Source organism: Pelodiscus sinensis, chromosome 8, assembly GCF_049634645.1.
Source record: "Pelodiscus sinensis isolate JC-2024 chromosome 8, ASM4963464v1, whole genome shotgun sequence".
In the NCBI taxonomy this organism is placed as follows: domain Eukaryota; kingdom Metazoa; phylum Chordata; order Testudines; family Trionychidae; genus Pelodiscus; species Pelodiscus sinensis.
The window spans coordinates 64,577,408-64,600,908 of NC_134718.1; the positions used below are offsets into that span (position 1 = coordinate 64,577,408).

Consider the following 23,501-nt stretch of genomic DNA (forward strand, 5'->3'; position numbering starts at 1 on the left):
GTGGGCACTCAGGGCACTCCAAGCCAGAACTTCTTTGCAAGCGGGGCACCCCTTAGAACTGTGTGTCCGGGGTGGGGGTCGGGACCCTTTAAGCGCAGCCCTCGGCTAGCCTGAGACATCATCTCCATGCTCTAAGTCCTCCTTTTATGCCCTGCCGGCACTGCTTCCGGCCATCCTTAAGCCCTGTTCAGAGTCCACTCAATGTGGACTTACTAGTTCGAACTAGCAAAACGCTAGTTCGAACTAGTTTTTAGTTCTAGACGCGTTAGTTCGAACTAGCTTAGTTCGAATTAACTAATTCGAACTAAGTTAGTTCGAACTAGCGCTGTAGTGTAGACGTACCCATAGAGACATTCCTGATCCTATACAAGTACAAATGTTCTTTGTTAGCCTTGTAAGGCCCATAACACATAACCGAGCTATCGAATAGACAAAAGCACGTGCCCACACACGCTAACATGTTCATCACAACAGTCTGGCTACCTTTCTTTCACGGCTGTACCTGAAAGGGATGGAGTGAGCCAGAAATCTCGAGCAGCCATCCATGCTGCCAGAACTGGAAGGCACTTCATGCCATAGTGTTGCTGAGAGGACTTTGTCCAGGATATTGTGAACTTACAGGACTGAACATTTCGAGTGCCCCAATATAATTTGGATTGTCCCCCTGTTCTGTGGTGGTTTCACATTTTGTTGCACTATTTTATACATGGGTGGGTGTCTTACTGTGTACTTAGATGCCCTTGTCCCATTGAAGCCCATGCATTCAGATGTCTAACTATCTGTGTAATCACATGCTTACAGTGCATGCAGAGAACATCTCTGCTCCTGTTATTCATTTGGTGCCTCCTTGCGAGATAGGACAATATCCTGGACAAACTTTGTTGAATTAAGTGGAACATCCATAAGGGACGTTGGATTAACATGCACTTGTTTGTGTGTTATTGTAAGATGGCTGTGAGCTCATCAGAGCAGGTCTGTCTCTATTTAGGTCCCTGATCTTGGTGCATTTACACAGCACCAGGGGCGGCCCATCCATAGAGGCGAACTAGGCGGTCGCCCAGGGTGCCAAGTTAAATGGGGCGCCAAATGGTGGCGCAATATCATTGATGGGTTTGGAGGTGGGGGTGCCGATTGCATGGTTCGCCTAGGGCACCAGTTGCTGGCAGCTAGTCTAGGGCTGCCCCAGCACAGCACCCTAAGCTCGAAATAAGATATGCAATATGAAATCTTATTTCAAATCTATTTCAAAATTTGAAATGTGATCTACACAGCGCCAAATTTTGAAATAACATGCTATTTTGAGACATCCCTTAACCCTCGTTGAATGAGGGTTACCAGGATGCCGAAATAGCGTGCCCATTATTTCAAAGAATATTTTGAAATAACGAGTGGCTTGTGTAGACATAGGGTAACTATTTCAGGATACCAGAGGTATCCCAAAATAGCCATGACATACCCCTGGAATCTTTAGACACCACCGGAAGACAAATAATAATTGTTCCCGTCTTGGAGGACAATTCCTAGAATAAACTTAAAAAACAACAAGTAGTCAGGTAGCACCTTAAAGACGAACAAAACATGTAGATGGTATCATGAGCTTTATCAGGAGGGACCCAATTTTTCTAGGCACTACGCAAACACAGGACAAAAAAACAGCCTCTGCCAGTGAGTTTCCAGCTTTAATTTTAAATTGCTGTCTGTGATAATATTGTGCTGTTGGGATAGCCACATTACCCAGTGAGCAGCCGAGAGAGCACCCATGCTCTTCTACAACCAGCAGCGTGTCCAGCATCGGTTTTGCATAAGGGGAGATGATTAACATGGGCTACCCCATCTTTCCAGCAGGTGTCACTGCAGCCAATCAGAGGAGCCGCTCTGATGCATTTCAAAGGCAAGGTATGCTAATGCGTGGAGTGAACATGCATTAATGGAAACTTTTAAAAAGCTCTCCCTTAAGGCTGGCTCTGCAGATAATGCTCTGCCTTGAACTGATTATCGACTGCATTATCTTACTTTCCTCTCCTCATTCATTCGCTTGTAGCCTTTATCTTTAGTCTTTCTTTGCTTCTGAAAAAAAACCCACTTTTGTACAATGGATGTTTTATATTTCATATTAAAAAAGGACACATCTCCCCCACCTCCACCCTTCTTTTTTCTATGCACCAATCCTTGTTTCTTGGGGGAAAAGTTTCACCCCATTTATCATTATGTCAAGTCCAGACTCCTTTTTCCTGGCTCATTATTTCTCGGGAGCTATCTCCAGGATATGAAAGTGTGGCAGGAGAGAACACTTGGCTGAGGAATATAAGGATGTGGCTGGAAGATAAAGCTATTGTCTTCAGAGAGAAGATAAAATTTAGTGCAATAAAGTTCATGAGAGAAAACAAAAGGTACATCTGCCCGGACTTCAGCCTTCAAGCTGACATTGTGTAGGAGAGAAGATATTGGAATTATATTCTTCCCTGGTCCACCCCTTTAACTGTTAAATGTCTTTATGGAGCAAGGTGACTTTTATTTAATCTTTTAGTAGCTGCTGCAAAGCTCTGAGCATCCAATCGTAGCTCAGGGCTGGGAAAGATGCAGCCTGGGGAGAGGATCAGGCCAATCACACACTTTGATCCTGCCCGCAGACTGCATCTGGCCACTTGCTATTTTTATTCTGCTGTCTGTGCCACCAAATTTCCAGGCGGTGGCTCAGGCAGTAAGATCCTATGTAAATGGCTCATGGCTCCGGGTCGCGACACTATCCCAGTAGGGACTGGAGCTGCAAGCCCTTTGCCGTGTTTTTAATTCAAAGCCTCCAGACCCAGATAACGCTGGGGGGGGAGGCTAGTCTCTAGTCCTGCCTCTTCCGCTTCAGGCCCCGCCTCTTCATGGAGTGGAGTTGGCCCATGATGGCATACTAAAATTAAGTTGGCGCCCCTGTGAAAATTATTGCCCATCCCTATCCTTGACTATACTTTATCGAAAAGAAAATTATATAAAGACTATGAAGGGTTAATAAATACTTCATAGAAGCCAAATCCTGCTGTCATCTCTTGTCTTATATGTTTTGCACTGCAGCAGACTGTCTGGGATCATCTTTTCATTCTGTGTTTGGGCAGCGCCTAGCACAACGGGGGATCTGTGACATAAGGTAAAATTCACACTGATGAGCAGCTGAGCCATCCCTATCCTGTAACCTGAAGTGCTTCACAATGCCTTGCCATTGCACTGCTCACAAACAGCCTGAGTGCCTGTGTGTATATGCAGCCTTCCAGTCACATTTGGGTAACACTCCGGCTCTCACCAGCCTCAACACACCCCCAGTCCTAGATTTTCCCTGGGAAATGTATGTCCTGTACTGTCCTGTTGTAGGTCTGTCTTTGTGCTAATAGAAATAACACACGTGTATCTTCTGACCCCAAACAGAATTTCCCAAATGCTTCCATTCAAACACACAGGTTTAGATAAAACAACAACAACAACAAAACAAACCCATGTTTATAAGCTACAAAGAGATAGATTTTAAGAGAATACAAGTAAAAAATAAGACAGAAAAGTAAGAAACAGTCACAAGAAAAATAAAGATAAAACACAACTAGGCTGTGTCCAGACTCCATGCCTCCGTCGACGGAGGCATGTAGATTAGCCAGCTCGGAAGAGGGAAATGAAGCCGCGATTAAAATAATCGCGGCTTCATTTAAATTTAAATGGCCGCCCCGATCTGCCGATCAGCTGTTTGTCGGCAGATCGGGAGAGTCTGGACGCGATGCCCCGACAAAGAAGCCTTTCTTCATCGACACAGGTAAACCTGGTTTCACGAGGCTTACCTGTGTCGATGAAGAAAGGCTTCTTTGTCGGGGCATCGCGTCCAGACTCTCCCGATCTGCCGACAAACAGCTGATCGGCAGATCGGGGCGGCCATTTAAATTTAAATGAAGCCGCGATTATTTTAATCGCGGCTTCATTTCCCTCTTCCGAGCTGGCTAATCTACATGCCTCCGTCGACGGAGGCATGGAGTCTGGACACAGCCCTAGTGCCCAACTTAACTGATGTTAAATTCAAAGCAAAGTTCTCAACAGTCTTACTTAGGTTAGAAATTTGTTTTATATTTAATGTCTGCTTCCTTTGTTCCCTCATGCAATGAATCGATGGACACTAAGAAACTCTTTTGAGATAACTAAATTCAACTTAATAACTCCTGATTTTACAAAATTGAAATAGCATGTCCCTAATACCGGGAAGTCTCAAAATTACTCTGAGACAGGCTCCATTAATGTGGATGCTTTACCTTGATTTAGAGTCCCAGGAAGCACTAGGGAGTAATTAGAATAATCAAATTACTCTGGGGAGTAGTTATTCCAAAATAGCAGCATTGGAGCATCCACACTAATGCTATTTCAAAATAGTAAGAGTTATTCCCCGAGGAAAGCAGGAGTGCAGATTGCAAAATAAGTGTCCCCTTATTTCATAATAACGAGCGTGGTAGTGTGGGCGCTCCGCTTATAAATTTGACCTGTTATTTCAAAATAAAGCCCTAGTGTAGACCAGGGCAAGAGAGGAAGGAGAAGGGGTGTCTGCCCCTTCTTTTTATACTCCTGTTCCCCTTTTGAGAAGCATTTCCAATGGGGAGCAAGGTGATAGTCAGTCGGTGCTTCTTTACTAGATTTTTTTCCCCTCTGACCCCCTTCTTGCCAAAGAATGGCCACTTAGCAAGCCATGGCCCATCAGTGGTACTTACACCTGGCTGTAACAGCAGCTTGCTCTTTGTCTCTGAGGTGCTAAATCAGCAACTTGCTTAAGCATGCACTTAAAGATAAGCATGTGCTTTGCTGAATCAGGACAGACTTAACTTGTTTAAAGTTACCCATAACCTTAATCTTTTGCTGAACTGGAGCCATGTTAAGGAACACTCTACAGGAAGACTTCTCTAGAAAATATACGTTTAGTCATGATCTCAGTTTATGTTTACCATAGACGATAAAGGAGAAGGGATGCCAGTCATAATAAATAAAGAACATGTCAGATCTTCTGCCCCAAGGGTTCTCAAATTCTTTCTTTCTCAGGCCCTTCCAACATGTTATAAAATCTCCACAGCTTACCTGTGCCACAACTATTGTTTTTCTGCATAGACAAGCCAGGACCAGCATTAGCAAAACAAGCAGAGCATTTGCCTAACCGGTCCCTCCCCACCACCACAGGGAGCCCCACTAAGCTAAATTGCTCAGGCTTTGGCTTCAGTGGAGATTCAGCTTTCTGCCGTTGTTGTAAAGCAGGCTTTTTCTGTCCATAGCCTTCGCGTATAGCCCATCCTGCCACACAAGGCCCCTCACACAAAACCCAGATACTCAGAGGAGCATGGGTAGCACAATGCAGTTTTGTGAATGGAATTTGATCTTATAGGCATTCTGGGACTCACAGGCGCCAAAAAATAGGGAGGTGAGCATGACTAGATAGTGCTTACAGATAAGCCTCATTTGACCGTAGCTTGACCAGTCTTAGGGGCAAGGGGAAAAAGTAAACATAGGGTAATAAAACATAATTGTCTAACACTAACTATGCCCCATCTGGTCCTGTCCACGAGGGGATCACGCATACATCACGAAAATTTCTATAGGGCAATATTGTCATGCTACCTCATCACTAGCCTATCAGGCCCTGCCAAATGCAGACCCTAGCATGGCACAGACACCGAAGTTTTGTATAAAAGACCCTCAATTCCTTTGTTCGACGGAGGTTCCGTGTATTGAGGGCACGTGTCTTTTTTTTGCCTGGCTAAAGGATTGATCACCCTGAGGCTGTCTCCCCACCCTTCGAATCAAATATAGGGGTGCACGAGTCCTGAGCATGCTCCGAGTTCTAGTGTGTCTTTGTGTCGTTATCGTTTCTGGATTTGTAAGTATTGCTTAAATGTATTAGTTATTGGTTTAATTAATAGTCAAATTGTGTTAATTTCACTGTGTAATTCTGTAAAGTGTATCTAAGTTCTGTTAACCACGCTGTGTAAATTGTATAATTTTGTGTTGTATAGTAGTGTTGTATTTAGGTTAAGTATAAGTGTTAGAAATAGAAGCCCCGGAGTTGTTAAGTTGTAAAAGTAGATTTATAACTAACTCCACCAGCTGTCCTAAAATAACCATAGAGGGGCTGGCTTTGGACGGTTCTTTTATTATCATTATTTTGGCTTTGTTTTTTGTATTTTTTATTTGTATGCTGCGTTGTCTTAGGCGAATTAGGGATAGTGATTTGATATAAGTGAATTGTAATCAAAGAATTGTAATCAGTTGGGTATAATTGTGCCCAAGCTTTTCTACGCTGTAAAAGTACTAAGCAATTGCTAGTTCAAACACCTACTTGTTAATTGCTGGTTTTGACCACTTAATAAAAATCATTTGTTTCACCATCATCCAGTAGTTTTCACTGGATAGTCGGCTTTAACCCTTGAGGCTCACATCACATCACCGAACCAAGGTGTAACATGGCATCACGAACAGGATGTGGTGAATGCCCCTGGGCAGGCAGACCCCCAAGTGAAACTCAGGAAGATGTATTTAGTCATTTAACGTATTACAAATTGGGAGATGAGAGTAATAACCCCTCAATGATTTTTAATATAAAAGTAAGGAAGTGGGCAAGCCTTAAAATCATGGGTAGCCCTCCTAACAATGTCTTCTCTGGGGTGTTTGTTAAGGACACACCACTCTGTCACGTTTTATTAGGAAGAGGAGACAAAAGTTCCCGCCTGTGTAACTACAGGGTTAAAAGGGAGCGAAACAGACCTGGCAAAACTTTTGACCGCGGCAGAAAGAGTTTTAAAGAAATCTGATAGCCACGTGTCAGCCACCCTTCCAGCTACCCCTGTTACCCACGGTAGTCCAGGGCGCACTCTCTTAATAGAGTTAGTTTAAAAGTTAGAAGAATCCCAAGAGCAAAAGAAATTAAAGCCTGATAAATTTAAACTCAAGAAAGTAGCAGAGGTTTTGTGAGTCATGTTTAAAACGACCCTCTGAAAATTGGACTCAAGCCACACACCACTAAGTTTTGCTGTGTGTGGGGATCAGCAAAAAATTGAGGCTAACAATCCCAACCGAGATATAGATGTGCCTCCGGAGAAAAGAGCTGGGCCAGCTAAGCCCCCCCTCTTATCCTTGAGAAGCTCTCGAAAGTTTAAAAAACACCAAGCACCCCACCTTTAGCAAAAAAAACTGAAGTGGAAGTGTTCCCAGTAGCCGTTAAAAAACAACTTATGATGCAGCAATCGGACTTACTAACCAGGTCACGGTTCTATGCACCCGATCCTGGACCGAATTAAAAACCCTTTTAGAGGACATGCAGCGTAATGCAGGAGAGCTCCCCACAGTACGGTTGGAATGTGTAGCTTTAAATAACGGATCAGAGGTAGTAAATAAAGAGAATGTAAAACACTGAGTTTTGAAATAGACTTAACAGCTTGTGGGAAGTGTTCCTCCAAATTCTGAAGGAAAGAATACCTGCCAACCATCAAGCCATACTGACCCTAGGCATTTTGGCTGGAAACACACACACAGAGCAGCACGCTGAAGCAGGAAAGGGCTGCCAAGCAACTTCAGGAAATTCTCAAACCCCTGTACTAAAAGGTTTAGAAATTATAATTAGCTAACTGCAATAATAAACATTTAAATTTACCCATGAAAAGGAACTATAAGCTGTGGGGGCTAATTGAAAAGCCTACCCTTCATACTAAATTAATAATGGACAACACTTGTGTCATTGAAAAAGCTATTTAGCAGGAATCAAGACAGACAATAGGAAGAAAAAGCATGTGTTAAGGTTTGGAGTTTTATGGGCAGACTAGGGAAATAAGAAATTCTACTGGAGCTTAATTGGTTAACTGCATAAAAGGATAAATCTATACATTGTAAATTTGTAAAAGCTGTACCCTTAAAGGTTAAATTTGCTCTCTAAGAAAATAAGTTATTGTTTTAAGAATCCAAGCTCTGAAACTTCACTGTGTCTCTGTTTAAGGCTAAGTTGATAATACTTTTGAGTTGGTATCAGACCCGAGGTTGTGTGTGTCTGCAAACTGCCTGTCTGTTCTGTAAGGGGAGGGGCGGCACCTCCCCCATAAGTAAGCCTGTAACATCAAGTATGATTCTTTTCAGGAAAATAAAACCTTTTTCTGTTTGATGGAATAGTAACTAGCAAACACCTTGTTTTAAGAAAAAGTTTCTGTGGAAGTAAATCATTTGAAGCTTCACACATTAAGACTGATCTGTAGTACAAGAGGGAAACTAAGGCATGCCACCTTTAACTTAATAATTGAACAATAAAGTAATTCACTTAAACCCTCTGAAGTTGGTGTGCAGAATGAAAGCATATCATTGGGTAACATTAGGCTAATCAAAATTAGCAAGAACATTTGCAAAGGAAAAGTATTCTAAGATATAATGTGTCACCCCCCCCCCCCCCCCCCGGGGTAGAAATGTTTTTTTTTTGTCTTTCAGATCAGAAAGCGCTGGTACCAGCTGAAGAACAGCTGAAGAACAGCTAAAGAACAGTTGAACAACTAAAGAAAAAACCATGGTTCTGTGTCATGACATAATAAGTTTGTGTTCTGTCTTCTGTCCAAGTTTGTCTTGTGTCTTAATTGTAATACGTATTGCAATTGTCATTGTGTGTAGGATATTTAGTGTTTTTATGAAAGGATATTTTAAGGAAAGCAGAAGCATGAATTTAAACAAAAACAAAATTAATAATTGGGCCCAATCAATCAATTGGCAATCAATTGGTAACTATAAAGTTTAGTGAAAAGATAATAGTGTAGTAATTGTTAAGCTAGGAGAATGTTAACAATGTCTTCACAGGTGAACAAAAAGAAACTGAAAAGAAGCAAGAAGTGTGCCATGTGAACAGAAAAACTAGGAGTGGGGTACCAACCCCTTCCCACTGGATTGGCTTTGTTTTAACAGCCACACTAAATTCTTTTTTATTAACATCACCTAACAACAATAGTCTGGAATCTAACCAGTATTTTGTATTATGATAAGTATCAAGAAACTAATCCACAGGTTACCTCTACCCCTATTCCCTATCCCTTTTTGTTTGCAAACAGGAATTTTATGTGTCAGATGGAAAGTAATAGCCACGATGATGGTGGTCTGCGCATTACTTCATTCTATTCATTGCCTGGTGCTTATATAACAATCGTAGATGTAAACGATGAACTAGCTCCCTGGTGCAGTAACCATCCTCGCCTCCAATCGTTGTACCCGGGACACTTCTGGCTTTGTGGAAATCAAGCCCATTCTCGGTTGCCTATTAATGCAAAAGGACGCTGCACCTTTGGCCATGTAGCCGTTCAAGGAGGAGGCATTTATGTACAGGACTCCTCACTGCCTCGTTTTGTGGGGCGGAAAACCCGCGATTTGTCCTCAGTCTGGCAGTCGGTAGGCACCTGGTTTGGAAAAGCAGCTATAGCAATATCCACCTGGAATCCTGTTGGAAATTTGATAATGCGAGAACAACTTGAATTGAATGCCCTGGCTATTGAACGCCTCGGCAACCAAACAAGCAAGGGACTAAAACTACTATCAGATAAAATTGGAGAAATACATGTGTATGTTATGCAAAATAGATTAGCTTTTGATTACTTGTTAGCAAAAGAAAATGGTTTTTGTAGTTGGTTAGATGAGTCACAATATGGTTCTATGTTTAAAAATAAATGTTGTATGGAAATTAAGTCAATTGAACAAAATGTAAGTGATGTAATTGAAAAAATTGAGCAAATTGTAACGGATGTCAGGAATCGTGCACCTTTTTTTGACTGGAATGGCTAGCCTCATGGTTTGGTTTAGGACGATACAAATAACTTTTTGTTTCTATTTTCATCACATTCATAACATGTATTGTTTGTCTTGTTCTAGGATGCGCTGTTTTAAAAGCCTGTACAAAACGCATTGTTGCGCAAGTGCTTCTCGTTGAAAGAAAATCTTTACTTGGTGCCGATAAAGGCGTTGAGGACAAGGAGGAGGTATAATTGGTGGCGTTTGGGCCGCTCGGCCATGGCCACGGGGGCATGTTGTAAAGCAGGCTTTTTCTGTCCATAGCCTTCGCGTATAGCCCATCCTGCCACACAAGGCCCCTCACACAAAACCCAGATACTCAGAGGAGCATGGGTAGCACAATGCAGTTTTGTGAATGGAATTTGATCTTATAGGCATTCTGGGACTCACAGGCGCCAAAAAATAGGGAGGTGAGCATGACTAGATAGTGCTTACAGATAAGCCTCATTTGACCGTAGCTTGACCAGTCTTAGGGGCAAGGGGAAAAAGTAAACATAGGGTAATAAAACATAATTGTCTAACACTAACTATGCCCCATCTGGTCCTGTCCACGAGGGGATCACGCATACATCACGAAAATTTCTATAGGGCAATATTGTCATGCTACCTCATCACTAGCCTATCAGGCCCTGCCAAATGCAGACCCTAGCATGGCACAGACACCGAAGTTTTGTATAAAAGACCCTCAATTCCTTTGTTCGACGGAGGTTCCGTGTATTGAGGGCACATGTCTTTTTTTTGCCTGGCTAAAGGATTGATCACCCTGAGGCTGTCTCCCCACCCTTCGAATCAAATATAGGGGTGCACGAGTCCTGAGCATGCTCCGAGTTCTAGTGTGTCTTTGTGTCGTTATCGTTTCTGGATTTGTAAGTATTGCTTAAATGTATTAGTTATTGGTTTAATTAATAGTCAAATTGTGTTAATTTCACTGTGTAATTCTGTAAAGTGTATCTAAGTTCTGTTAACCACGCTGTGTAAATTGTATAATTTTGTGTTGTATAGTAGTGTTGTATTTAGGTTAAGTATAAGTGTTAGAAATAGAAGCCCCGGAGTTGTTAAGTTGTAAAAGTAGATTTATAACTAACTCCACCAGCTGTCCTAAAATAACCATAGAGGGGCTGGCTTTGGACGGTTCTTTTATTATCATTATTTTGGCTTTGTTTTTTGTATTTTTTATTTGTATGCTGCGTTGTCTTAGGCGAATTAGGGATAGTGATTTGATATAAGTGAATTGTAATCAAAGAATTGTAATCAGTTGGGTATAATTGTGCCCAAGCTTTTCTACGCTGTAAAAGTACTAAGCAATTGCTAGTTCAAACACCTACTTGTTAATTGCTGGTTTTGACCACTTAATAAAAATCATTTGTTTCACCATCATCCAGTAGTTTTCACTGGATAGTCGGCTTTAACCCTTGAGGCTCACATCACATCACCGAACCAAGGTGTAACAGCCGTAAGCCCCAGAAAGTTTAATGCCAGCCTTGCTTGGTGAACACCTGAAACTTGCTCGCTGCCCTCTATGGGGGGCTTCAGGCCCCTGGCTGAGAACTGCTGTTTTGAACAACTTGAATCAGTGCAAATCTGTGAGGCCTGGTGCTACTCACCCAAGATACTGAAGGAATTAGCTGAAGAAATCTTAGAGCTATTGGCAATAATATTTGCAAACTCATGGATGACAGGAAAAGTCCCAGAAGACTGGAGAAGGGTTAATACAATGTCTGTCTTTTAAAAAGGGGGTGTAGGTGTAATCACCATCCGGTGGATTTGAACCCAGAACCTCTGTATGGTAGCCTCTACTGTTTGATCTGAAAGCTAGCTGACTCTCAGCCTATGCTGTAGATGTCTCTTGTGCGTATCAGTTGCTGTTGTCTAGGTGCCACTGCATGCAACAGTGAACCACACTAGGGCTGTGTCTAGACTGCATCCCTTTTTCGTAAAAGGAAAGCAAATTAGACATATCGCAATTGCAAATGAAGCGGAGATTTAAATCCCCCCCCCCGCTTCATTTGCATAAACATGGCTGCTGCTTTTTTCCGGCTTGGAGCTTTGCCGGAAAAAAGCGCCAGTCTAGACACGGATCTTTCGGAAAATAAAGCCTTTTCCGAAAGATCTCTTATCCCTCTTGACATTGCATCACAATCTACATTACATCTTATTTAGAAAATACCGGACATTTATATTTTCTCAATTTGTTTCCCGAACAGAAAGCTCAAATACTGGATTGTCCGGTTCAAAACTGGACACCTGGCAACTGTAAGGGTGGCTGGTTTTGTGTGTAAGCAGGGGCTGAACTGCTGCTTGCTGTCAGCCAGCTGAAAGGAGGGGTGGGTGTGCCCACTACAGTTGTTTAGCTCTACAAGGTAATTAACTGTTAACTGTTGACATGTAAATACTGCTCAGGAGAGAATCCAAGGTGTGGCTATGTAAATCCCATTCAGCCAGGGCTGATGGAGGGTCAGTGTTGGAATGGAATGTGGAGAATTGTATATAATTTGGGACTGTTGTGGGGGTCACTAATCATGCTACCCCTAAATGTGGGAACTGTCAAACATGCCACCAGTGCTTGCAGGAGAGACACCACCATCATGGTAAGAGGTCTCGGAAGAACAAGCCTCCCCCCTTCCAGAGTTGAGTGAACAGAGCTGGGGGAAAGGGTTAAAGGACTTGAGTCAGCCTGCTTCACACCTACCAGGTGTGAGCTATAAGACTGGCCCAGCCTGCACCTTTCCCCCTTTGTTTTAAGGACAGACCTAAAGCAGACTCCCTGAGGAGTCTTTTTGTTTGCTAGTCCAGTGAAAGCTGGATTCATTTGAAAGCTGAAATCACTGGTTTGGCTGAGAGTTGAAATCACTAAGCTGAAATCACTGGTTTGGCTGACAGCCAGACCTACTGCAGCCAGTAGAGTGGCAGCAGGCAAGGAGTGGCGACTAGCGGCATGGCATGGAGCGGCGGCAGGTGAGGAGCGGCCATCAGCGGCGTGGCGTGGAGTGGCGGCAGGCGAGGAGCGGCCATTAGCGGCGTGGCGTGGAGCGGCGGCAGGCGAGGAGCGGCCATTAGCGGCGTGGCATGGAGCGGTGGCAGGTGAGGAGCGGCGACCAGTGGCGTGGCGTGGAGCGGCAGCAGGCGAGAAGCGGCGACAGGTGCCCAGCGGAGCGTCCAGAGGTGTGGGACGAGACAGCTGGTGAAGCGTAGCGGAGTTTCATATAAGGTGCCCCCTACCTATCTCCCCACCCCCATTTCTACCCAGGTTGGGAGGTGAAACCCTGTGGGTGAACTTTGGGACTCTGGGTGGCACAGAGACTTGTGGGGACAGAGACTTTTGGGGAGTCGGTGGACTTCGAGCGAATCTTGGCCGGGGTGGGGGCTCATGTTTGGGTTATGAACTCTGTTTGTGGTGTTTTCCCCAAGCTAATGCCGTATGAATTCTTCCTCTGTTTCATTAAATGTTCTTTTCCTACACTCAGACTCAGTGCTTGCGAGTGGGGAAGCATTGCCTCTCAGAGGCGCCCAGGGGTGCGTGAATTTCCCAGATCACTGGGTGGGGGCTCGAGCCGGTTCTTTGTGAGATTGACCCCAAGATATTGAACCCAGCCCTGGTTCCTGCCAGGCCTATCCGGCAGAAGGGCTACATGTGGATAGGAGGAATGTGGTGGGACATAATATGCCTGGGTTTCAGCAAGGCTTCTGACTCAGTCCCTCATGACATTCGGATAAGTAAACTGGAGACAAGTGGGCTTGGTGGAACTACCATGAGGTAGTTCAACATCCGTGGTTCAACACTCAGTTACTGAACAGTAACTATGAATGGAATGATGTCAGAATGGAGGGAGGTCCCAAGCGGGGTTCCGTAGGGTTCTGTATTGGGTCTGGTGTTGTTTGACTTCTTCATTAATGACTTGGACAAAGAAATAGGGAGCATATGATCAAATTTGCATAGGACCCAAAGCTGGAGGGTGGGAGTGGGGAGGGTTGTTTACACCTGGGAGAATAGGGATAAAATTCAGAGGGCTCTTGAGAAATTGGAGAATGGGGCTAAGAGAGAACACAATGAAATTCAACAAAGACACATGGTAGGTGCTAACCATAGGGAAGAAAAGCCAAATGCACAAATACAGAGTGGGGATGTGACTAGGTCAGACCAGTGTGGAAAAGGCAGCACAGAAAGGCTAAAAGGCCTGCTAAATTAAAGGTGGAGAGCTTCAGGACAGTTAGCAGCAGCTGGCTGGCCCAGGGAGATTGGAGCCAGCTGACTCTACTTTAGGCCTGTTAGAGGCCTTTAAAAGCTGCCCCAGTTAGAAGGGGAGAGATGAGTGTGAGAGGGAAGTAGGCAGGGGGCAGACTCTGAGTAAGAGCACAAGCCAGCAGGGGAGGGAGTTGCAGGAGGCGTGGCTGGGCTCTCTGCCCCAGAAACCATTGGCAAGCCCTGGCAAAGTGGGAAAGGCTGCCAGCCCAAATGCTGGCTGGAGAAAGAGGGATCCTTGCTACAGGGGTTAATTGGCTTGCCAGCAGCACTGCTGAGAAGGGGCTGGGGGTTATGGTAGATCACAACCTCCACGTGAGTCAGCAGTGTGATGCTGTTGCAAAAGAAGCAAATGTAATTTTCAGCTATATTAACACAGGCAACTCATGAGCAGGCCTGCTGATGGGGGAGAATGGGTAAAGGGGCCAGTTGCCTTGGGGCCTGGTTCCAGTGGCTGTAGCCCAGGGGCCTTTAAATTGCTGCTGGAGTGGTAGGCTGCATGCTTTGGAAAGCTCTAATGGCTGATGTGTATGGGAGGGGAGGACGAGGGCACCACCCTCCAGGCAACGCTGAGGGTCAGCTGTCCTTGGCCTCACTCCTTCTGCCCTCAGCCCTGCCCCTTCTAGGAGCACAGAACCAACTCTGCGCGCCCCCCCCCCCACACATGTTGCCCAGGGCAAGAGATGCTGTTGGCTCTGAGCGGTGATAGTAGCGCTCTACTCTGTGCTGGCTAGGCCTGCACTAGCGTACTGTGTCCAGTTCTGGAAACCAAGTTATGGAAAGGCTGGAGAGAAACTGGAAAGAATGCAGGAGTGAGTGATAAAAAGATGACCCACAGGCTGGAATGCAAGTCATAGGAGCAAAGGCTGAAGGAGCTGAGAGAGCTTAGACTGGAAAAGGGGATGGGGAGGACATGGCAGCAGTCTTCAAATACTTAAAGGCTGCCATAAGAAAAGATGAGGAAACCTTGTTCTCTTGCCATGGAGAGTAGGACAAAAGGCAATGGGTTCAAACTACAGCCTAGCACATTTAGATTAAATCTTAGGAACAAACTTCCTAGCTGTAAGAACAATAGGACCATGGAACAGACTGTGGAAACTCCTTGTGAAAGCTCCTTCATTGACAGGTTTACAACAAAGAAAGCTGGATAACCACGTGTTGGATAGTTCAGACAACAAATCCTGCATTTTGGCAGGAGGGTTAGACTACATGACCTTTGCTGCCCCTTCTAACTCTGCAATTCTACAGTTTCACATATAATGCTGCTACCTCCATTTTGCCATGACATTATGGATCCCCAAACGGTGATTTTTTCAATATTGTCTCACAATGCACAGCTTGTCCAATGATTATTACAACCGGGCATAGGGTATGGAGACAGGGATACACCATGTCTCAGAGCTTGGTCCATGCAGGGGTTACGAGGCGCTACCAGAAGACAAACAGATTTGTTTGCGTAAAAAAGCCCCGATCGCGAAAATGGCGATCGGGCCTTTTTTGTGGAAAAGCGCGCCAATATTGGCACGGATGCTTTTCTGCAAAAAGTGCTTTTGCGGAAAAGCGTCTGTGCCAATCTAGACGCTCTTTTCCGCAAATGCGTTTAACGGAAAAGTTTTCCATTAAAAGCATTTGCAGAAAAGAGCATCTAGATTGGCACGGACACTTTTCTGAAAAAGCACTTTTTGCGGAAAAGCGTCCATGGCCAATCTAGATGCGCTTTTCCGCAAAAAAGGCCCGATCGCCATTTTTGCGATCGGGGCTTTTATACACAAACAAATCTGAGCTGTCTACACTGGCCCTTTTGCGCAAAAGGATTTTTGCCTGAACGGGAGCAGCATAGTATTTCCGCAAAAAGCACTGATTTCTTACATAAGATCATCAGTGTTCTTGCGGAAATTCAAGCAGCCAGTGTAGACAGCTGGCAAGTTTTTCCGCAAAAGCACTTGCTTTTGTGGAAAAACTTGCCAGTCTAGACACAGCCACAATGTATAACATTGTGTTAGAGAGGCTTAGAAGCATCCTGTCGACCTGTTTCACAGTGCAAATCAATCACCTGAGAGACCCCAAATGCAGATGTTGTATATAATGTCATCTATTCCACTTCTGAATTGGACCTTACTTAACAGGTGGCAATATCATTGCCTGCATTATTTAACCCATTATAAACATTATTGCTTCTCATTAACAACTAACACTTATTAATCACTTATTGCCCCTTGATAGGCTATTATAGATGTGCCTTGAATACAAAGCATGGTCCCTATATTCTGCCAGGCCAGGCCCAGGGGACAGAGTGTTAAACAGGGGACCTTCGTTGTTGGCCTGCAGACAGGTTCTGGGCACCTCCCAGATGTCACAGTAGGAACCCACCCAAGACCCCTGTGAGTTAGGGCAGTGTCATTCCCATTTGACACATGAGGAACAGTCACAGTGCCAGATTTATGCACAAGTTAAATGAGCTACAATTTAGGGCCTCAGATTATGAGAAGCCTCCATATAAACAAAAAAGACTAGTTTTTGTCAGTATGCCTATATACCAGTATACATGCAACTATAAAACGTTGTTTCTATTTTTATTGTCCTTTCTGTTGGGATAATGCACATTTTGAGTAATGCGATGGGGCCTCTCACACTTGACATAGCTTAGGATCTCTGCATGTCTTACTCTGGCTGGGAGCATTGACATTAAGGGCTCATTTTTTAGAAAGGCTCAGCACCTGCAGCTGCGCTCAGATTTTCCAAAGCAGCAGCAGCTCCCCTTGGGAACAACAGACAATCTGCCCCCCACAGAGAAGGAGAGCGAGAGAGAGACAGAGAAAGATGGGAGTTGCGGGGCGTAAGGCTCCTAAAAATCTGACCCCATCCACAGCTGCAGAGCACTTTGGAATACCTGGCCATGTCCAGAAGACTCCAGTCTGAGGTGTGTCTACACAGCAAAGTTATTTTGGAATAAAAGCTGTTATTCCAAAATAACTATGCAAGCATTTACACAGAAATGCTGTTATTTTGAAAGTCTTATTCCAACTTCTGTAAACCTCATTCTACTAAGAATAATGCCTATTCCGAAATCGCTATTTTGAAATAAGGCGTGTGTAGACACACCACTTCTGCTATTTCGAAATAGCCCCTCACCAGGGCCATTCTAAGTTATTCCTCCTGGGACTCTAAATCGAGATAGCACATCTACATTAGGGAAGCCTGCCTCGGACTAATTTTGAGGCTTCCCTGCAGTGTAGACGTGCTATTTCAAAATAAGCTATTTTGGAATAACTATTCCAGAATAGCTTATTCCGAAATAAGTGTTCAGTGTAGACGTACCCTTGTGGCTTAGTGCATGAGCCTCTTCTACTACATGAGCTAAAATTCAGATGGCTCTCAGCTAAGGCTGTAGAGCAGACTACCCATAAATTAGTGTATATAACCCACATCCATGTATAACCTGCACCCTTGTATTACCCATGGTTTTTCTATCCTGTGTAAAAAAAATAATCATTACCTGCAGAAATGTATAACCCGCAGAGACTTCTGCAGCGCTTGACCATCAGCATGTAAAGAGCAGATACAAGGCGATGGCCATCCTGCTGTCAGAGAGCCGGCCAGACTACGGGAGGGGAGCCACACTCGTGCCCAGACCCGCCACGCGCAGCTGCAGCCAGGTGCCACCCACCCTCCTCCGGGCGGGGGGAATGGAGAGTGCAGCGCAGACGCGTTGGAAGCTCTTCAGGCTCTCCCTGTGGCGGAGCTAACCCAGTTCTAATGGGGAGTGGGCAGAGATGCTTAGGGGAACTGATGCTCCCGGAGTAAAAATCAATTTACAGAAGATGTGGACATGTATGCTCCATGGGGGGTGGGGTTTGTAAAAACATGTATAACCCGTGGGTTATATTAGCTAATTCACAGTAATTATTCTCTCTTCTGTAAGCAGTCTCAGTGCCACAAGAGGGGGCAATGAACCACACCCATAACTTTCCCAACATCACCAAAATAGACTAACAGAGCTGGGAGGGTTAGGTCCCAGTCTAGTGCCTTAACTACAAGTTCAATAAATTGAAGTAGCTACCTCAGATTTCCTAGCCTGTCCATACCATCTTTCATTCACCCAGCACTTTGCCAACTACATGTGCCAATAACTCTTCTCCCTCTCAACTCCCCCTCCCACATCAGATACGCAACATTCCTGCATCAAAATAAGACTTGTTTTCCTCTTTCTCATTGCCTCAGCATTAAATATTTGGCTTCCACATCTCTTATTTAAGAAGTGTTCCCATTCCATTTTTTAAATTATTCATAACAAGCCATAGGTTTAGTAAAGCAAAAGCAACAATTTTTTTTATCTGAGCACATAATTAACGCACAAAGTCTAATGCACTGGCTGATTTAAACATATTATTGAATCACAGTGCTCATTCTTTGTAAGTGCTGGGAAACCTTAACACACTTAAAAAAGCAGTGATCTGACATTTGTCACTGAAATGTGACGATTACACGAAATTAAATTAGACATCCTGCATGCAAATTTTCAAAGAATAACGTTCCTCTGTGTAGTAGTCTCCTACCTCTGCCCATAATTGATAGGCAGAGATTGACTTTTAAAGCTTCAAATCAGCTTTGAGGTTTGGATGATCTTTTAAACAGCACAAGCTTTCATCTCCAGGTTTTTTCGTTGCTGTTGCTGAGAACAGTCTATCAATTAGTGGATTTCTGATCAATATCCTCATATTCATTAGCTTAGATAGGCTCTGTATTGAGAGGACAGCTGTCCCGACAGTGACATTCATGCTGTCTTGATCACTGGATCAAGCCATGTCTAATGCTCCAAGTGGAAATACGATGCTTTCAGATGCCACTTGAGTGTCGTGAATTCCAGATGGCAAAATCATACAGATGTCCACCATAATTTCAACAACCACTGCCCATCTGTGAAAGACTCTCTGGAACACCTCTGCATCAGCATCAACTTCCTGAACATCAGCTTCAGAAATGAAGCTATATTGACAACCATATACAAAAAACCAATGTATCAACCACACCCACCTTCCTAGATACAAGAAACTACCCCAAAAGATCCCAAGAAATCGGTTATCTACAGCCAGGCATTCAGGGGATGTGTACACTACCCCGCTAGTTCGAACTAGCGGGGTAATATAGGCATACCGCACTTGCAAATGAAGCCCGGGATTTGAATTTCCCGGGCTTCATTTGCATAAGCCGGGCGCTGCCATTTTTAAATCCCGGCTGGTTCGAACCCCGTGCCACGCGGCTACACGCGGCACGAACTAGGTAGTTCGAACTAGGCTTCATAGTTCGAACTACCGTTACTCCTCATTCCACGAGGAGGAATGCCGCACGGCACGGGGTTCGAACCAGCCGGGATTTAAAAATGGCGGCGCCCGGCTTATGCAAATGAAGCCCGGGAAATTCAAATCCCGGGCTTCATTTGCAAGTGCGGTATGCCTACATTACCCTCCTATTTCGAAATAGGAGGGTAGTGTAGACATACCCTCAGATACCATAGAACAGGTTCCAAAGAGAAAGTCCATTTTGACGGCACACTCCTAGTTGTCACCTATTACCTCACACTGGAACCCATAAGGGTACCATCAAACAGCTACAACTTATATTCAGTGGGAATCATATCCTAAAAGAAATCTTTCCTCAGCTTCCTCCTTTGGCCTTCAAACAACCTCCCCAGCCTCATCATCAAAAGCAAGCTTCCCATAGCCCTCAACTCAAAGTGGTACCAGGGCCTGCCACAACAACAGATCAAAACCTGCAGACATCTCTCCACTGCAACACTGGTCTACATCCCCACAACCCATCTTTCAAGAACGATGGGTCACACCCATGCCTACCACAACATGTGGAGTAGCTCCTCCAGTGCACTAAATGCCCCAGTAACAATGATGAGGATGAAACCAGATAAATGCTGTACTCTCAAATGAACTTGCATAGGAACATGCAAAACACCTGTGGGGAACATTTTTCACAAAACAATCACGCTACATCCGACCTCTTAGGCCTTGTCCACAAAAGACACCAGCTCAACACTTTCAAAAATGAACCTGGGAACTTAAATTCATAATTTTTCTAGACACTAAAAATTAGGGACTGAAAAGAGACATTGGCTTTATGGATTATTACATCAGTTCATAACCCACGAACATCATTCTGCATCTGCCTCCCCGTCTACTTTCTTTCCACCCTGTCATTGGAGGGGTCTGAGCAGGCTGACTTAATCTTGAATGGTCCATTGAAACATGTGTTAACTATTTATGCCAAACAATCTGTTTCATCTTATACTTATCTGTGACACTCTGAGTACATTTCCCTGACCTGAAGAAGAGCTCTGGGTAAGTTCTTAAGCGTGTCTTTCTCACCAGCAGAAGGAGGGCCAATACAAGATATTACCTCACCCAGCTTGTGTCTCTCGTGAATTTCATGGTCATTTGTCTAGGATGCAGGAATCAAGATGAGTGATGGGCAAAGTTTATTGCAAATAAAAACCAAGGTAGCCACGTACTTATCCAAACTTTATGTGAGTTTTCAGAAACTCTTGGGATTGCTTCTTTGGCCCACTAATCTGGCTGGGATGAGCTTTCTTGCAAGGTTTCTGGCACTCCTGCTTCCAATTAATCCAAAAAATATTGAAAAAGCTATTCTCCTGACATGAAATCCTGCCTCCATTTTAACTCCCATGGATCCTAGACTTAACCCAGGATATTTTGGGTCTTAGACATCTCAACCTGGTGGGAAGTTGCTACAATCTTGTAAATCAATTGCAAAAGAGAGAAAAGCAATCAAATTATCCACACTTTTAAAGATCTCCATCCTGGTGTCAGCTGGGTCTAAACTTGAGTTTCAGATAGAAGCTATTGGGGAGGGGAAGTTCTGCTATTGAGGTCAAACATTTGTTGCGGGGTCTAGTGCTTAATACAGTGAATAGTCCCTTTGAAGTAAATGTTGATTCACTGTGGAAAGCCTACACCCAGTATAGGATGCATGACTGGATCCATAGGTTCTGCTTAGCACCATATAGCTGGATAGGTTTGTTATTCCTTCAACTTCCAACCAACAGCAAAGACCATGTTCCAAACAAAGACTTTGGTACAGGAAGACAGAAGTGACTATACTGCCATCTATTTAACTCACAATGTAATTGCCATGACTAAGGGTTGTTATTCTTCCCAGACCACTTCCACCATCAACACTAATTCCCACTTCTTCTGGGATAATGTTAGAGTCCAAGGCTATGTCTACACTACAGCCTTTTGCGCAAAAACATATGCAAATGAGGTGAAGCGTGGAATATCGCTGCACCTCATTTGCATAATTAATTAGGATCCATTTCTGCACAAGAGGCTTTTGCACATTTTTTTTTCAGGAGAGGCTACTGTGTAGACATATCCCTAGAGTTTAAGGCCAGAAGGAATCATTAGATCATTTAGTCTGGTTTCCTGTGTTTTGCAGGCCTCTTACATGACCCAACTCCAGCACACTAAACCCAACAACCAAAATGAGACCTAAGTATTCCACCTGCGAAGGAATAGACTATTATATGTCAGAGGGAGAGAATAGAAGGGACCAAGGTACCCCAGCATCTGAAGCCCCTGCAGTAGTAGGGTAATAATTAAGTGTGATATACCCAGGTAAATCTGGCAAGTGATCTACATCCACATGTTGATGAAGAAAGCTGCCACTTTCTCCCCACCCCACCACGGCCAATCTGTCTGGGGTGGGGGGTGGGGGAGAATTCCTTCCTGCACCTACACATGTGGATTACTTAAGTTTTGGCATTGGAAAAGGTTCAGAAAAGGACAACAAAATGGCTAGGGGTTTGGAACAGGTGCCATATAAAGAGAGATTAAAAAGACCGGGACTTTTCAGCTTAGAAAAGAGGAGACTGGGGAGAAGGGGGGGGGGGGGGGGAGTGCTGTACAAGCATAAATGGTGTGGAGAAAGTGAATAAGGAAAAGTTATTTACTTGTTCCCATAACATAAGAACTAGGGGTCACCAAATGAAATTAATAGGTAGCAAATATCAAACAAACAAAAGGAAGTATTTTTTCATGCAGTGCACAATCAACCCGTGGAACTCCTTGCCAGAGGAGGTTGTGAAGACCAGGACTTTAACAGGGTTCAAAAAAGAACTAGATACATTCAGAGAAGTTAGGTCCAACAATGGCTATTGGCCAGGATGAGTAAGAATGGTGTCCATGGCCTCTGTTTGTCAGAAGCTGGAAATGGGTGATAGGAGAGGGATTGCTTGATGATTCCCTGTTCTGTTCACTCCCTCAGGGGCATCTGGTATTGGCCACTGTTGGAAGACAGGATACTGGATAGATGGACCTTTGGTCTGACCCAGTATGGCCGTTCTTATATTAAGTCTTAAACCCTGAGCATGAGAGCAAGAACCAGCCAGCCCAGCACCTGGGAGAGACAATGCCCAGTGTCATTGAAGAGATCTGGCCCCATCCAGTGTCCCATCTCCAGCCATGATCATTCCTGATAGTTCTGAGGGAAAGTATACAATAGTGATGGTGCATTGTGGGAGGAGGGAGACTCCTTTCCTGATCTCTGTCAATGCTCAGCTGAAACTCTAATATAAGCTGTAGAGCTTAAACAGGAAGTGAGCCCTGTCCCCTACCATCACAAGCAATCCCAGTCATACAATCACACTCATACATTTGTCCAGCTCGCTTTTAAAACTAAGTTGTTTCCCCCTCAAATTTCTACTGGAAGCCTGTTCCGGAGCCTTGCCCCTCTGATGGTTCAAAACATTTCTTCTAGTTTCCAGACTGTATGTATTTGCTTGTTCCTGAACCAACATTACCCTTTAGCTTACATGGCTATTCACGCTCCATGGTATTCACCTCCCTGATATAGTTTTAGAGAACAATCATATCCCCTCTCAGCCTTCTTTTTGCCAAACAACACAAGCCAAGCTCTTCCAGGTGCTCCATTTCCCTGATCATCACGATAGCTCTTTGTACCTGTTTCAGTTTACAGTTATGTTCCTGAACATGGTTGACCACAACTAGGCACAGTATCTCACAGGAGGTCTTACCAATGCTCTAGACAATGACAATAATCAGGCCTATATGAAGGAATTTCTGAGGGAGAGGTCTGCTTTTTGTTGTAAATGCAGACCGCAATTTTTTTAAATATAAAGGAGTTCATAATAGTCACGCAAGGTGCGTGCCAAAGGCTATGTCTACACAGCAGTGTTATTTCCGAATAACATCAGTTATTCCAAAATAACATGGTGTGCATCTGCTCAGCAAGCCGTTATTTTGAAATAAATTCAAAATAACTGGCTTCTTACTCCGACTCCTATAACGCTCATTGTATGAAGAGTAAAGGAATTTGGGGAAAAAGTGCTCAATTTTGAAATAACTGCTGTGCCGACAGCGCCAAAAGTTGTAATAAGCTATTTCCACTTAAGCTATGCAATTAGTGT

General features: G+C 44.1%; 1 protein-coding gene and 1 long non-coding RNA gene across 2 annotated transcripts in view; one reads left to right on the forward strand and one right to left on the reverse strand.

Annotated features, from left to right (window-relative positions):
* The window catches only part of HABP2 (hyaluronan binding protein 2), a 63,528-nt gene that overhangs the window by 21,633 nt on the left and 18,394 nt on the right, over positions 1-23,501 (reverse strand). The window lies entirely within an intron of this gene.
* LOC142830456 (uncharacterized) lies at positions 5,250-11,181 on the forward strand. The gene is made up of 2 exons (XR_012905714.1): positions 5,250-5,878; positions 8,467-11,181. It is a non-coding gene; the product is annotated as an uncharacterized LOC142830456 (long non-coding RNA).